The following is a 476-nucleotide window of genomic DNA, read 5'->3' as shown; positions in this document are numbered from 1 at the left end:
TTATGTGTACTTCTCGATTTCATCATACAAGACAAGCACAAAAGCACCACCCATGCCTCTGAGAGCATTGGAACCATGCACCCTTGAAAAATGCTCTGCCTCCTTCATCACGAGCAATCTTCCTCCAGCAGTCAAGCGTGCCTGTATACATGACGTCAGTTCCTTTGCGCCGTGATGCGTCATCACGCGGCAGCGAACGGCGTCAAATGGATAGAAAGTCAACCCAGCAATGGCAGTGACAGTCTGTGCGATCATCCAGCTGATGACAATGTGAGTGTTCTTGGGATCTGGAAGTATTCCCTTTGCAGTGTCATAGATACCGAAGTAGGCAGCTCGGTAGATGATAATCCCCTGCACAGACACGTTAAAGCCTTGGTAAAGGCCCTTAATCCCATCAGATTTGTAGAACTTAACCAGGCAGTCACCGAGGCTTCAGATTCCCTTTCAACTCCAGCTTTTTTTTTTTTTTTTTTTTT

The 476-nt window shown here is 46.6% G+C and overlaps 1 pseudogene; it reads right to left on the bottom strand.

The window, feature by feature from the left end:
* The window catches only part of LOC108533519 (ADP/ATP translocase 2 pseudogene), a 10,036-nt pseudogene continuing 9,560 nt past the window's right edge, over positions 1–476 (bottom strand).

Source organism: Rhinopithecus bieti, unplaced genomic scaffold, assembly GCF_001698545.2.
Source record: "Rhinopithecus bieti isolate Rb0 unplaced genomic scaffold, ASM169854v2 scaffold_9981, whole genome shotgun sequence".
Taxonomy (NCBI): domain Eukaryota; kingdom Metazoa; phylum Chordata; class Mammalia; order Primates; family Cercopithecidae; genus Rhinopithecus; species Rhinopithecus bieti.
Note: the sequence above shows the minus strand (reverse complement) of the source record. Positions and strands in the feature narration are given on the sequence as shown.